This window comes from Argiope bruennichi, chromosome X1 (assembly GCF_947563725.1).
Source record: "Argiope bruennichi chromosome X1, qqArgBrue1.1, whole genome shotgun sequence".
NCBI classification, from domain to species: Eukaryota; Metazoa; Arthropoda; class Arachnida; order Araneae; family Araneidae; genus Argiope; species Argiope bruennichi.
The window spans coordinates 17,637,061-17,654,030 of record NC_079162.1 but is presented as its reverse complement, the minus strand read 5'-3'; positions in this window follow the sequence as shown (position 1 = coordinate 17,654,030).

The following is a 16,970-nucleotide window of genomic DNA, read 5'->3' as shown; positions in this document are numbered from 1 at the left end:
GCTTACAAACTTCGCTTAATTAATTTTCGCAATCATCTGGCACTTTTTTCACGTAATACAAAAAATTAGAAGAGTTAGTTGAAGACAATTTTGTTTAGAATTCTTGATGTAAATATTTTAATGCTTTTAAGTTGACGTATTTTCCGTGAATACAAGAATTTAAATTGACATATTTTCCTTGAAAAGACTCAAAAATCAGTGAAATAAAACAACTGAACCTAATACTGTCACATTTGATTTGCACTTGCTCTTTGCACAATAAATGTTCAAAAAGAAAAAAAAATATTTAAATAGAACTTATTAAAGTTTTGATCCATCGAAAATTTCCCATTTTCTTTCTTTTTATTTTTTTCTCATAATGATATAAATCGAACCGAAAAAGATGTAAAAGTTTTAATAGAAAATATTAAATCCATTACAACTGCAAAATAATTTTCAAAGTTATTTGAAAAATGTGATAGCTGACATAATTAAATACGAAATTTATTAAAATTAAATTTCACTCCAATGATGAAGGTTGGATGAGGATATGAATATTCGAAAGTAGAACATGAAATTGATTTTATAAATTTTAATGCTGTTTCATTAAAATTTATAAAAAAAATGTAATGTATTTTTAGTGATTTACTGTCACATTGGTTAAAGTAGCTAAAGCAGAAATTTTATCAAAATCAAATAATTTTATATGTAGTATAATTCATGTATTATTATATTCGGGATATTTTTAGGTTATTACAGAATTTTCCACTTTTTCTAACATATAAGTTGGTTTGGAACAACCTAGCGTTCAATGAAAGTCATGTTGAAAATTTGTAGAAATACATCTACAATAGTATCTGATAGCAAAGAGGCATTTGTGAGAACGGCCTTGTAAAAAATATCTTATTTTATATATACTATCAATATTCTTCCGTTGTGTAATGTAGTGTTGAATAATTTATGGGGTAACGGTGGGGAGATGGTTGCAGAACACATGGTTCACTGTACTGCAAACAATTGACTTTTATAAAAGAATGTTAATTGAGGTCTTTTTTGAAAATTACAATGAAACGGGGACTCGCGGAAGTAGCAGAGTGAACATATGCTATTCATGCTAAATATTTGAAGATGAAATTCATTCAAAGTAAATTTGAAGTAATTTAATAAAATGTGATTGAATTTTACCATTTTATTGCAGATATCATCTCAGAAAAAGAACCGTGAGGAAATCGGGTTAAGATATTAAACACAAAAATGTTCATAAAAATTGCTTGTAAAAATATGTTTTTTTCAAAATGACAGCCTAAAATATATATAATTAAAAAATTTGGAGGTTTTTTTTTTCAAATATTAGGATTACAAAAATTATTAATAGCGTTAATCATATTTAACAATATTAAAAAAGTTTTTTCTTAAAAATTAGAAATTAAATTCATTTTAAACTTTTGCAATTTAAATAGTCCAATCGAATTCTACTTTTCCCGAGGAAAAAATGCTTAACAACCATTTTATTCTTTTAAACTGTTGACCAATTTGTACAAACTGGCCTCTGAGTTTTATCCTAAAGTGTTACAAGATAAAGATTATACTAAATTTTCGAGTTTAAATGAAATACTATTAAACTTAGTGGAAAAGTATATAACAGTCCTTTAAAATGAATTTATATTATAAAGTCCAATAAATTGAGCTATAAAATGTAATGATAAATTAACGAGATCATGAGCAAATTTGATATAAATGAGAATTTGGAAAAAGCATTTTTTTCATATGAGCTAAATTTTTGAAATTCTATTTAAGTGCATGTTATATAGAAGAAAATAACTGGTAAAAGTTTAAGACAAATATTTGCATTATTTTTTGAACATTCGACTCTATTGGGAATAAAAACCAAATGTATCGAAAAATGGCTATAAACACTTTTTTATCAATAGGAATCGATCCTAAAAAATTTCTACAATTTCAAGTGCTGTCATAGTAATAGTCTTACACTTTCGGGCATACACTTATACTTTCTGGCATTCATAATTTAAAAAAAAATGAACCTATCTGTTAACTATGATATTTACAAAAGACAGATTCTAAGATAGATAGTATTGAAGCACTGAAAAAATTATATTAAAAGTGACAAATCACTTTTGATTCAAAACAGACATAAAGATATTAAGACAAAATTTTTTAAGAAAACATAACTATATTTAAAAATAAAACAAGCGAATAAATTAAGACAAAATTTTTTAAGAAAACATAACTATATTTAAAAATAAAACAAGCGAATAATTCATTATTTTTTCAAAAGCGTTTTGCTTTGTTTCCTGGCAATATTTAGATGACTTAATCCCTTAAATATAAATAAATAACTAAAAATGCTGTGGATGAAATACAGTTAATATCGCTTCATATCTCATTAAAAATTGATTCTATCAGTTTGAAATTAAAAAAAAATAGTGAAAAATTCCTTTCCTTTTTCCTTTCCCTTCCTTTCAATTATCTTTGAAGAAATCCTTTCAATTTTGAGCTCAAAATTAAAAGATCCTACTATTATTAAATGTAGTAACGCCCTTAAAATGATTTTTTCAAGCTTTTATATAGATGTTTTTATTCCAAAAGTTCGGATATAGAGCTGTAAAAAGTTTGTCAAAGAATGATCGAAGTACTCCTCTATAAAAGGTAAATGACATTCATTGGCGAGGCTTCATAATGACGATGTGAAATTTTCATAATTTAGTATAAAAGATATCTTAAATTAGGTCTCTAGAAAAAAGTTTGTCAACGAATGATCGAAGTACTCCTCTATAAAAGGAAAAGGACATTCATTGGCGAGGCTTCATAATGACGATGTGAAATTTTCATCATTTAGTATAAAAGATATCTTAAATTAGGTCTCTAGGAAAAAGTTTGTCAATGAATGATCGAAGTACTCCTCTATAAAAGGAAAAGGACATTCATTGGCGAGGCTTCATAATGACGATGTGAAATTTTCATAATTTAGTATAAAAGATATCTTAAATTAGGTCTCTAGAAAAAAGTTTGTCAATGAATGATCGAAGTACTCTTCTATAAAAGGAAAAGGACATTCATTGGCGAGGCTTCATAATGACGATGTGAAATTTTCATCATTTAGTATAAAATATATCTTAAATTAGGTCTCTAGAAAAAAATAAAGTGTAGGAGACACAGATTTTAAAAATTAATACACGTTCGAAAAAAAAATATTTCTTTGCATTAAATATTACGTATATTTGCAGAAAAAGTGTCAATGCGTAGCATCATTTTAACGAGTTTATATTTCTAAATGCTTTTCTTCCTTTTTATATAATATTTTTAATGAAATGACAATTTGTAGCATAGTGTCTTTTGTAAAAATGTCGGAATAAGGAAATATATGTAATAATCAATTTATTTACAAAAATTTTAGTTTAAAAATTTAAGACCTCTAATGGAAAATATTTTTTCCCTTTCCAAGATGTGGTAGTTTTTCGAAAAACGAATTCGGATCACAGTTTAGTTTGGAATTACATATTGCTAAAACGAAAAAAAAAAAAAAAAAAAAAGGAACGGGGAGTGGGAGGAATGGTCAGTCAATAAGATAAGATAGCCAGATAGATTACAATCCAGTTTCCCCACTGGCATAATTGGACCCCGCGGCTGGGACGGTGGGCGAGTGAAAAATTCTCATTTCTTTTTCGATCACTCTCTCCTGTGAAGCTGAAAATTTTCGAAGTAATCTTTTGACGAATAAAGATAAATTTTTGAGAAGCCATACTCAGAATAATTAGCCGCTCGGAGGGTTAAGATGTCCTTGTCAGTTTTCAATTCTGCCGACTATGAAATGCTCTCAGTCTTTCGTGTTTTGAATGCAAAAGAAGTGAAATCGGTTGGAATTCTTTGGCAGATCAGTGAAGTGTAAGGAGAAAAGAAAAAGAAAGAAGGCATGGTAAGAAAATGGGTTAGAGCATTTAAAGATGGTCGCATGATGAGGAAAAAAGCTAGTGATTTTCTGTAATCATTGAAGACTTAATCCAAAAAGTCATTGGATATTTTAAAGAGAACCGATATTTTATGATTTCATCTTTATTTGATGACCTTCTTCAATTCCAAGAAGTGTTCATTATGGAATTGTGATTAAGTATTTAAATTATCGTAAGTTGTACGCACAATGGATACCGAAAATTTTGACAGAGGTGCAGAGATTCAAAAATTTAGCCAGTGAGTTTGTTATGTGTTAATGTATTCTTTCAATATTATCTAATTTTTAATTATACTAACTTTAAATTTTACCTGAAGGAATTAAGGAATTAGCAAGAACTTAGTTTAAAATAAGTTTCGAATAACAGAATAGTTTTGTGCGAAAAAACAAAATTTTTATCTTATTTAAAAGCGAATCTGTTATTAATATTCATGTTATTTCTATTTATACTGAGTGAGCACACAGCAACTGGCATCTTGTAACAGGACGAATTGATTTAAATTTTGAAACAAACGATAGAAATATTAACAACTGAGAGAACTGACATTCTTAGTGCATTTTTAAAACGGTGAAAACAGCTGTAGTTTTCTATGGAAGCTGGCAACTCGGATGAAGATGAGGTGAAAGCCCATTTTCGATGATTGGAAGTTCAAAGGTTCAAGGAACTATTTGACCACTTTAAAAATACTTCTGGATACAGTCGATGAGACGAATTCAACAGGAGACCTAATTATTCAGGATGAGCATCAAGTAAGATTTTTTAGATAATTTTTTATAACAAAAATTATTGTGTTGAAGGAGGTAATTGTTAGGCCGTTCATGATGTGCGAGTATGGCATTAATGACCAAAAACTGAACTGAATAGTTTGGGTTTTGGAGTCATTTCTCAAATATACAAGACGATCAAAGTCTGACTCTTGAGAACAAATTCCAATACTTACTTCAGTTTACTCAAGAAGGATCTAAATCTAAAGAATTACTTCCAAGTTTTTCGCCAACTTCTCAAAATTATTCGAAAGTCATCGAAAGTATGAAAGGTAGATTTGGTCAAGAAAATGTGTTAATTGAAATGCATGTCAGAGAACTTCTAAAGTTGATTATTAAAAATGCAGGTAAATCGTTGTCAATTCATGTTAAGGCAAATTATCAGCAATTAGACATCTAAAATAATTTATTATTGCTTCTGAAATATGCACCCTTTAGTTGTATCCCTTAGCAGAAAGCAATTTATCACAAAATATTTTACCTGGTTGCAGAACTGTTTAAACACCTACAGGTTTCATGAAAAAGAATTTTTTGAGATTAATTAAAACGGAAGTGGAAGTCGAGCAAAGAATTTTCTTGATTTTAAATATTTTGTATTTTTAAAAAGGGTTTTCCATAATCAAGCTTCAAAAATGAAAAAAAAAGAAAAAGAAAAAAAAAATCATGACTGAATCAGAACTTTCGGTTCATCTTCAGAAGTTAATTTGTCTTATTTTCTTTGAAATCTCGCAATAGTTCTGGTTATTTTAAATGCATAAATAATGACTTTAGAAGAAAAGTGATGCTCTTACTGTAGAAACTTTTTTTAGTTAGTTAAATCGTAATAGATATATATTCAACTAGTTTTGAATGCATCATGTTTAAACTCTTTGGCATTTGACAATATTTCTGCAGATGCCACTATACGGTGCTCCTTCACACCATATGTCAACTATAAGGTGATATTTAGATGATGGATTCCTTGATAAGTGAAATGGCTTACAAGGATCTGTTGAATTTCCTCTTTTATCACCTGACTGACTCTTGCAAATTCTTATTTATGGAGTTGCTTACGCTCTTCTGGGTGTAACACGTATTCTCTAGACACAGCAGATATTTCAACAATTTTCCGTAATTTAATGAAAGTTGATAAGTGCATCTTTATTCAAAAACATTATAATAGCTCTCTTTTAATAATCTTTTTTTACACGTATATTATTCCTGATAAAGACTACGAAAGATTCATCAGGCTGTGGTATTGAAAAATGGTTTAAATCAATAAATTTGCATATTAATGTCTGAGAAAATTTTACAGATAGAAAATGCGTATAAATATGTTTATGGATGAATGTAAGCAAAATATTTTACATATAGACATTTTTTTCACTTTGAGGGCCATATGAAAATTTAATTTTTGCAACTTTTTATTCTTATTTTTACAGAAGTCAATTTTTTCCCCACACATTTGAATATCTCCTTTCATGAAACCTTGCAATTCGAAATATTATCCTATTTGTAATAGTTAAGGAAATAAACGCTTGTTGTACTTAATGGGAACACCTTATATATTGAGAAACATTAAAATACTTCTTTCATTCCATATGTCTTTAGAGAAAAACAAGATAATTCAATCTGCGCAAATCAGAATGCCTTGCTTTAGCAGTATGTATTAGAGTAAAAACTGAAAAACGAGTGGATGTTCAATTTTTAAACTAAATATCAAGTAACACCTCTTAATTACTTTACAATTCTCCGTCTAGATCTGTTAACTACCCACACTGTAGCTTGGTTATAGGCTACTGTATTAAATGGATTCTTTTATTCGGGGATAAACGACCCACAACTGTATTTTGAGCAGATTCAATAATAGTATTAGACTGGAATGTAAGAGTCTGTTTTGTGAACAATCGTGTAAAGAAAGGCAGGCAATTATCAGATAAAACCCATTGGAAACGTACACCAGGGACCTACACATCAGATATTCCATCTACAGGGACGCTCGTAAATCAGTTTTTCATTTTTTTTTATACCATAGTTATCTTCATTTGTTCCTAACGTTCATTAAAATCGGCGAGGTTTTCAGTAAAACTGTTTAAATGGCAGTGTGAGTTAAGCGTATGCTCATATTATCAGGGCCATACCAAGGGAATTACGAGATTGGTCCCGCTAATAGCGCAGATAGAGGGAAGGGACGAAAAAACGACAAATGAAAAAACTAAATTTAAGAGATTGGAACAATTTGTAATGTAAATAAATAAAAGAATTTGCTAATAAGTCATTTACGTTGCCCGATTACCCTGTGGCAAATTATCCTTTTTACATATGGGGCAAAACGCCTTTCTAATTACTAGAAACACACTCATTCGTAATGAGTTCGCAAATTTTTATTACTGGTACTGATAAAAAATAGAGGAAAAAAAAAATCATTTTTGGAAGCAAAAAAGACATTTTTACCTCTTTTGCCTTTGACAACCAAAAGCAAATGTGGTAAGATGATCTTTTAGACATCACGCCTTTTTTTATATTTATGTGTTTTGGATCACATATTTAATCATTTTTACAAAGAATAAAGGGAATTCCCTCTTAGTGGATGGATCTTTGATGTTTCTTTAGCTGGAAAATGAAGAAGAATGGTGTTTCTGATTTAAACACCAGAAACTGAATGCGGAAAAAAATCCTTCCACGCTTTTTGTATCTTAGATAAGAAGAAAACTATTTCAAATTGATAAATACAAATAATTATTTCTTCATTTTTACATTTCTTTTGTTATTAAATGCTATACAAATTCGGCGACTAGATGATTTTTCTATCATATTGTTAATTTAATCAAACAACTTTAAAATATCCAATGTTTGGTAAGTGAATGCATTGATTATTACAAAAGATCAAGAAATGAATTATTTGTACAATAAAAGGAGAACAATAAGAAAAAATTGCGCCAGCATTTGAGTAGAGCTTATGATTTGAATGCAATGAAATTAATGATTTTAGCCTTTACTTTCAACTATTAAAAATGTTTTAGACAGAATGACTCTAAGATTAATATCTATTTTGGAAATGTTTAATTCCAAATTAATTACAGTTATTACATATTATTCAACTTATTGAGAATGTTTTATTCTACTTAAAATAAGATAAATTCAGTTTCCAGAAAAGATAATTTAGCACATAATAGAGATATGACTTTTAGATCATATATGAAATGTTTTTCAAAAAATATAGTTAATCTGTCTTTCTTTCTGAAGGAAAAAATTATCGGGTTAAAATTCTGACAAAGCAACATAAACGGACTGTATTTTATTACAATAAGAAACATTTTATATCATAATAATCATTACAAATTTTTATATCAGGCCCTTTGATTTGGTGACTTTCTTTACAGCAAAATTGTACATTAATTTTTTTTAAATACAAAATTTAAGCAAAACACAGCACAAGAACTTAACAGGTATCATTTAAAATATTAGCTGTTGTAAAAATGATTTTCGTATGATAATAGTTTCAGACACCTTGGCTGTAGAACGTCAAATTCATGCTTAATTCTCAAAATTAAAAGAAATTCTCCGAGGCACACATTCTCACTCTTCCTACAGGCTGAATGGTCTGTAACGTAGAACACCAACAAATGTTCGTAAATTCTCTTTCCTTATGTGCATACTAACTTTTAACTTTAGACGTGCTAATGTTGAAAATTAGCACATATGCTCTTCAAAACAAGTAGTAAATTCCGGTCAATTTCCAAAAGTTAAATAGAATATCACTTCATTAAAAATTATTTTAAATTTTTGTGTACTGTAATATTTTCCAAGAATATTGTCCCACAAAAAGGATTATAAAATTCAAGACATATTATTCTTAATGGTATTAATTTAACTGCCATATAATTTCTCCTATATTTTAACAAATGTTTTAAAACATTTTCATAATTGATAACATTTTTCATTATTGCTATGGAAACCTGATTTCCTCAAATCGTTTAGATACATTATCATTTTCCATTGTTCTAACTATGTTTAATAAAATGTGTTTTCCTTGATGTATTTATATATATTAGATCCAAAGAAGGTTTTAAATTACCTGCCTTTTGAAGTTACACAATTTGTAAAGTGTGTTTTACAACTTACTCTCACCAAAACAAGTGATTATTATTTTTTTTGATAAATTTTGTAACAAGATATATTTTCTAGCAGCAATTCCAAATTCATATTTTTTGTAATGATATAACGGACATTCGCTTTCTACTTACAGATTTTAAATTTCGTTTTATTTTGTAATGATTTTAATTCGGCCTCCTTTTATTTAGATAACTAATTTATTCTTTATTTTCCTCCTATCCATATTATACTCTTAATGAAATAATAATTTGCTCTATAAATTTTTAAAGGTTTTATAATTTAGCTATACTAAATCTCAAGAAGTAGAGCGGATGCAGAATTTTTTTTCTTTCATATTTGAAATCCTCTTGTAAAATTTAATCAAAACATACAAAATTACTAGAGACTTAAAAAACTCACTGGAATAAGCATTCAGCTGATACTGTCTGAATGTACTACTTATTGGGATTGCTAGCATTATTTTTTGTTCTAGCAACATCCTATTTTCTTGTCAGTTAAGTATGTTAAATACATATTTTTGAATAAAAAATAAACGTTTTCTATAGATCCAAAATAGATCCAAAAATATTTATAATATTAATTAAAAATATTTAGGATATTAATTTTAATTCAAAACAATTTTTTTTCATTCATACGTAAAAGCTTTAGTTTAAATGGGTTTATTTTATGGTTAGAAAATGGTACATTTTAATCGAGTTTTCACTCACTTCTTCATGTTTTAGAGAACTGAAATTTCACAAAGTTGTTTGTTGCCGGAGACAGCCAACCCATCAATTTGAATTACGTTTCTATCCTATATGAGTGGCGCCATTTAGTAGCGGATCGGAGAAATCTGCATGTTAAGATGCCAAATGTTTATAATATTAAATATATTAAAGAGTAAGAAGTAAAAAAAAATATTAATAAATAAATTTTTAAAATACGTTTTATTAATGGGCTAAAAGGTTTTGAATTATATATATATTTTTTTATCAAAAATATGACCGTCGGAATTATATTCCTAAAATTTAAGGCATTAAAAACTATATAAGGAAATTAGATCACAATAAATACCAAAAAGAAAAAATTATTCTTAAATAAGCATTATAGATTAAAATATATTAGGACTACGATTAAAATTCCAGCTTGATTAAAGTCTCATATTATCTCTTGAATATTTGGAGATTTTTGATTTGATATCCACCTTTCTTATAAAAAATATATATTGTAATGCTTAGTACAGTATTAAATACGTATTTTTAAAAATAACTTAATATAGATTTATAAGCAAATACATAGAACGCGTTATTTTCGATTTGTATAAAATATTTATTTGGTGGATTATTATGAAGTAGATATTTTTATCATTTCTTATCGTAATGATTGTTTCATGTAGAGATGGAGACAGAGTGTAAAGTATGCGGATTAGTTTTTTTTTTTTTTTTTTTTTTTTTTTTTTTGGCTTCCTTTATAATGATCTAGAGGTATCAAAACTCCATACTGATGAACTGTGCGAAAGTTTTCTCAATTTAAAGTATCTAAAAGTAGCCGGCCTCCATTATCTTAATTTTTAAAGTACAATGCATTATATATTTGAAGAACAATTTATCAATAATACTGTTGGAAGAAATTCATTACTTAATCTACTGAATGGGGATAAAGATGACATTTTTGGAACATAGCGATTAAATTTAATGGAGATGACAGATGTTGTGATAAAAATTAGATTTTGATTAACTAATTTTCAAAGTTTTAGATAATTAATTTCCCAATACTAGATTTTTTTGAAAGAGCTCTTATCTTCAGTGTAATTATTTTAAAAGGGCAAAAATTAAGAGAATCAATTAATCTTTAAATTTCACTGATTTCTTTAAAAAAATAATTCTTTACGAAATACAAGATGATTACAGAATCAACATTGTTTCGAATGATTATTATAAAACACAATAGTTGAATGCTGCTAGGTAAAAGTCTCCAAAGAGAAAATGAGCACATTTGATTGCTGTTAGGTTAGAGCTCCAAGCCATTCAATAATAAGGAAAGGAAGCATTTCATAATCTCAGAACAGAGGCAGGGGAGAAAATGCTCATGCAAGATATATGAAAACAATAGATGATGAGCCAATGAAATTCTTTTTTTGGGGGAGGAGGGGCAATGAGAAGCAATAACAATTGGGGAGAAAGAATATATCTAGTTCAAGGAAATGGTTTCCATGATTGCATTGAATGATCTGAAACAAAGACTTCCAAACATACCAATTGCATTATGAGAAAACTAAGCTATTTCTGTCACAGAATTTCAGTCCACTAATGAATGAATCTCGAACAAATTGTTTAAATTTCCCTTCTCGTAGTACAAAGTCTCACATGAAAATGAAACTGGTTTCAGTTCCTTCTTTGAAATTTCATATAATTTTTTGCTTGTTTAACAATTTTTTTATTATTACCATATTTTATGTGTTTTTTGATGTTCTGTTATTACTATCTCTAGTCTGTTAAAAAAATTCAGTCTTCGAGGTAGATATTTATATTTGGGAAATTATATGATAATTTTTAGGCTGTGCAGCATGAAAGGCATAGAATTCTTAAAAGTTAAAATAAGTGATTGTCGACAGAAAGATATATTGAAAGAAGCTATTTAAGAAATGCACGTTTATGTAGTGAACATAAAGATAGTTAAAATGATTTCACTTTAAAATCGGAACCATTAAACTGCGTTTTCATGTAACTATCTATCTTAACTATCTCAGAATTACTCTCTTCTTTCGTTACATTTTGTTACTTCTGTTATAGGCTTTCTCCTTTGTGTTTCCTTTCTGAATAAGCCAGTTGAAATAGTTATACCGATTTCTTTCTTGTAAACTAGAATGTTGCCGATATTTTTGATAAAGCATAGCTTTCTTTATTTGAATATTTGTCATTGTAAGTTGTAGGAAAAAGGAAGGAAATTTTTATTAAAATAATGTGATATTCCCAATGTAGTAAATTTACGAAACATTTAGAATTTTATCCATAATATATAAAAAAATACTGAGATTAAAAGCTGCCTCTGTATTTTTACAGCAGAAAAAAATTACTCAGAAGTTTTATTCTGATTTCTCCATATTTCTTTTGTGCAGAATTCCTCAGCACATGTATTTATGCAAAATAACGTAACAAAAATATATACTTGGTGCATTTTTGTTTTCACTTATTTACTGAGCAATTATTTCACGTTTACTTAAAGAAAAATTAAATGAATCCTTGATTCCAAGGATATTTTTATTTATATTAGCTAGAAGTATAATCAAACAATCAGTTTTACTAAGAGGGTTTTAAATCAATTCCCCCTTTTCAAGCATTTCACTTACATCAGATTCTAACTGATCATTTGTGGAATAAAAATAAAAGAATTACTTTGGACAATTTATGATGAAAATAAACTACATCGTCATGTGTTCCACTTGTTCAACGCTTTGTGTTCAGTAAGAAATAGAACCCATCCCACGACCACAGAACACCAAGAAGTCAGTTGTAATCATTTGAAAAATAAAACAAGGGAGAAGAAAAAGAAGTAGGACAGGTTCACTCGACCTGAACCGATTATATATGCAGGAAACCATGTTATATTCTGTTAGACTACTGTAATTAAAAAGGCTACCACTAAAGGACAGATGAAAAAGAAAATAATGTTATTGAATTTTAGGAACGATAAAATTGTGGATCACTGATCAAGTATCAAAACGTAATTGCTATAGAGGCAATATAAAACGGTTTAATCTGTCAGTGGGGCAAGACAAATGCATGTTGAAGAATTCGAAACACAGGAAGAAGTTTGTTCCTACATGTACTCTTAATTAAGATCATTCAGAATCTGGATAACAAACGCACGCTTTGGCAGAGAATTCCGTTTTGGCTAGATGGTGGAAGTTTTCATTGTTTCCGTGCAAGTAATCACATATACTGCTGAGTTTTTCCCAATCAATGATTTTGATTTTTGAATAATGCTCGGCCAATAAGCTGAAAATTTAATACTTTTTGAAGAGGTTCCTTCGTTACTGAAAGAAAATATTAAAATGAAAATACATTCTTTCATATTTCACAGAATTTTTTTCATGCCATGTCGTTTTGCGGCACTTCTGCGTGCTCGTGGGGATCTACGCGATATTAAGTAGCTGTACCAGTTTTACAGGATTTTCACTGTATGTTGTGCATGACTATTTGTGAGGGTTTTAGTGTTGTTAGTAAATAAATTAGGTAAGAAAAATATGATAATTTTTATTTTCTTTTATTTAACCTGACTTTTTACATGTTTATAAAGAGGAGATCGATTTTTCACTTAATTCTTAGTATGAAAATTTTGTCACAGTTTTGGAATTTCGTACACATGCTGTTTTCAATGGCAATAGAATATTTTAAAAATTGCAGAAATTTTGATCCATTAATCGATTAATGCAATTAAATTCTGATTCCAGAAACGTATGGTCATGAAATTTAAGAAATAAAAGATTTCAAGATGTCTTAATATTTATGAAGATGAATTACAATATAAAGTCCAGAAAACAATTAAAAATCTTTTAAATTTTAATTCATTAAAAGAAGAATGTTTTTAAAAATCATTCTTATTATAACATTAAATCCTCTTAATTGGTTTAACTTTTAATCATTTATTAAATTCTTTGCGCTAAAAAAAATGTTTTTTAACACACTAATAAAATTATGGATTAACAAATTGTTTCTGTTGAATATTATATTTTAAAACGGAAGAATAACAAACTTCTTAAAAAGCCACTACTATGTCATTATAAACAAATTATTATTATTTTAGTTGAAGAAGCAATTTGGCAATAGAAATAACATTAAATTACGTTACCACTTTGAAATTAACTTATATATTTATTAAGATTTCTGGTTTAATTGCTACAGATAAATCCTTTTGGATTTTAAGAGATTTACTGAAAGCAATCAGTTTTATCAAGGATTAAAACAAACTTAAGACATTTTTATGTTTATAAAATAAGTTCTCCTAATTTTCTTTCAAACTTTTCCTGGCAATCCAAATGCAATGTTGAAATTATTAATATGTGAGAGGAAATTCTATATATTCCATTTATAGAGGGAACTATGCATTTGGTATTTGATTCAATCTACTAAGTATTATATATGGTTAACAATTGCATTTCCGCTACGAAATTAAATTTCGCGCGTTATAAGAGATGCCGGAAATCACATTGAACTATGAATTTAAATCAAATAAATAGAGTCATTTTAGAAACTTTTTATTATAAATGAAAGAATTTTAGAATAAACATGTAATGTTTCATTTAAACATGCGATACATGTTTCGAACACCTCTTTAACATTTTCTTCGTAACCAGCAATAACTTCTAAAGGAAATCGAAAGTTAAACAATTTCCAACTGCTATCTTCTAAATCAGTGAAGCAGATGAATAATTCGTCCATCTCCCTGAAGGAATCATTTCCAGCCTTTCAACAGAGAAATCGCCCATCATTTGATTTTCAAGAAATTTCAGTTAGGGAAGATCACTGCTCGCATTTCTGTACAAATTGCTTGGCTTGAATCTTCACAAAGATTTTAGAGCAGATGATGGTTAGTTTCCAGTTTATATCATCTTGCAAAAAGGTAGACAATATTCACAAAATTTTGCAGGGAATCATTTTTTTAGGACAAGATTTAAAATGTCACTTTCCCAGTACGTATAAAAAGTTTTTAATTTATCTAGCAGATTATTGTAAACCTATAAATGTTTATGAATACGATGATATAGATTAAATGTTTATATTTAGCAAGCTTAAAATTAAAATTTAATTGTAATATTTCGGCACAATCAAATATATTTTGAAATAATAAGGCAATAAAAATTTTCATTTCTATTGTAATAAAGGTTATGAAGATATGCAAATTTCGACAGTTCCAAATAATTTTTATTTACTCAATAAAAATTTTCTGGATACAAATGCTACTTCGATTAAATAAAACAAGGCTAAGTGCAAAATAGTTACTTATAATAATAAGTTAAAATATTTATTAATAACTAGCTCGTTTTCACATTATATAAACATTAAAATTTTATACTTTAAACTGAAAGCAGGAAAAACTAAATGCCATATCGAAAGAAAATTGCTTTTCTTTAAACATAACAAGACCGAACTGTACTGCTTCGCACCAAGTTATAAAGAATAATAAACATAAATTTCATAATTTAAAGGAAAAAATAATGGATGATGTTGCAATAAAATGAACTAAATTTTATTGCAAGAAAAAGAAAAATGTTACAATTAAATTTAAGGGTACATTTTAAAAGTTTACAAGATTGATAAATAATATAACTTAGTAATAAAACTTGCATTGTTAAAAGGAAATTTTTTCATTAGTCAGTATACAAAAACTGAGGAAAATATTCATATCTTTTTCTACAGAGGAAAAACATGTGATTTAAAGATTTGATGAAATAATGAAATGGATTTAAACTTCATTATAACTATCAAAAGAATTCTTGCCGATAAATACAAAATTTAAATTTATATTTTTGTTAAGACAATTTTTTTGAATTCCAAAGTGATAAGAGAATCTCTTTTGTATAATAATATTTTAGTAGCAATTACCAAGAAATTATAAAGCACACATTCACTTCTATTATTAGGAAACATGCAATTAAATATAGCAACATTAGCTGTATTTTCTGAAAAGAAAGTGGAAGTATTAATATTGAAAATAATATTTAGAATTAATATTGACACAAACATATGGGCAAACTGTTGATTAAATGAAAAATAATTTGAAATTTATCCATAAAATTAAATTTAAAGTTGATGAATTATTTTAATATTAAAAGGGCTTCGATTGCGAAATCCATCTCCTATTTCTTTTCAATGCAATTTTAGAAAATAGTTTCACTGAAATCGTGATGGAATAAATTTGTCATCTGCTGTATTCAGATTTTTAGAAATAAACATACTTCACCACGAACCTCATATCTTTCCTTTTTATGTAAACGATTAGTTTAATTAATGAAAACATATGCTTTAAGTAAAATTCTGTATAGATTCTGTATAGACAGAAATCGTATAGAAAATATTTCTCGATTAACTAAATATATCTTGGAATGAGCTAATGAAAATACATGTAATCTTATCATATTGTACATAGCATTGCAGAAACACATGCGGTGAATATAACCAGAGCTCAAAATATTTGTCTAAACACTTATATGAGCCACATTTTACGCCCTTTCATTAAATTAGGTTTAATTATTAACTAGCTGCAAGAGAAAAGGGATTAATATTCCAATTGAACGAGTATTTTTAACAGCACTTTTACATTTTTGTTTCGATCCTCACATTTTTAACAAATGAATTAGTTTCTGCTTTGAAGTACCCTAATGAAAGTGTCTTGTTAACATTATTTTTTATTTGCTCTTCAGTCACAAAATTTCGTGAGTAAATAAAATAATGCAGAAAATCGAAATATTTGTTACCGCAAAATAAAAATATGTGTAATAGTAAAACTTCTGGTAAGATATCTCAAAATAATCCCGCGGCATATCAATTTATTGCTTGAAAAGTCACTCAGAAACCCCAAATGACAAAAAGAAGCTTCCTACTCACTTTTTTCTTAAAATCGAATGATGCGATAAAAAAGGCGAACAACTACTTAAGTGTCTTTCTGAAGAAAGCACGCTCTTGTTTTGAAAGAAAGGGGATCACACAAAGGATCCCAATCCTAAATGAAAGTTTTTCTTGAGGGAAAAAAATCAATTTGGCTTTCGTTTTCAGTGAAATGAAATGGAAAAGAACGAAATGACAGAAGCAGCTTTTTGCTAAAGGCAAAAAAAACTCCTCTTCATGGAAATGTATTGAATTTAAGCTAAAAATTCATTGAATGGTTCCGTGTATTTCAAAGAAAATAGAGTGTTAAGCAGTACGAAAGTAAAATAAATAAATAAAACAAAATGACCTGAAGTATTAAACATTTCAAAGAAATATTTCCCATCGAAAGATTTATTCTAATATTTGGGAATTTTGAGATAACGTTGGATAAAAATAATTTCTACTAATTTTTTTTTTTTTTTTAGATTTCAAACAATTTCTATTATTATTCAAGATGTTCTGATTTTTGTTAAAAAAATATTATTTTTAAATGCTAATTATTTTTCACTGAATGTATTCCTTATAGCAAAATATTT